The sequence below is a fragment of the Pseudophryne corroboree genome, chromosome 3 (assembly GCF_028390025.1).
Source record: "Pseudophryne corroboree isolate aPseCor3 chromosome 3, aPseCor3.hap2, whole genome shotgun sequence".
NCBI lineage: Eukaryota > Metazoa > Chordata > Amphibia > Anura > Myobatrachidae > Pseudophryne > Pseudophryne corroboree.
In genome coordinates this window covers 261,465,233-261,465,668 of record NC_086446.1, presented here as the reverse complement: position 1 = coordinate 261,465,668, position 436 = coordinate 261,465,233, and the positions used below count along the sequence as shown (strand labels likewise).

The 436-nt window shown below is 38.5% G+C and overlaps 1 pseudogene; it reads right to left on the bottom strand.

Moving 5' to 3' along the window:
- Nucleotides 1-318: 318 nt before the first annotated feature.
- LOC134897734 (5S ribosomal RNA) lies at nt 319-436 on the bottom strand (annotated as a pseudogene).

Here is a 436-nt window from a genome sequence, read left to right as displayed (position 1 = left end):
ATAATAATAACAACAATTAACATAAAATTATCTATCTAAATAAACATCAAATGTTATGATACAAGTTTGGCATAATGGCTCTTTGAGCGAAAATGTGTGTGTGTCTCTGATGTTTGAGAAAATAATGTCTTCTTCCGAATTTGTAACCAAATAAACTATGACTATAATAGACATAGAAAAATGCCGGAAGAAAAAGGTATTATTCAATATAATATCTGCCGGGCTCCACCCTGATTGCTAAATGTATGTGAGATTCCAAAATTTGGATGGGGAATAATACTTTGGTTCTGGGTCCTGTGTCCTGGATTTGGATAAAAATACCTGCAGTACCCGGTATTCTCTGGTGGTCTCCCACTCAGGTACTGACCTGGCCCACAGTGCTTGGCTTCCAAGATCAGACGAGGTTGGGCATACTCAGTGTGGTTTGACCGCAGGT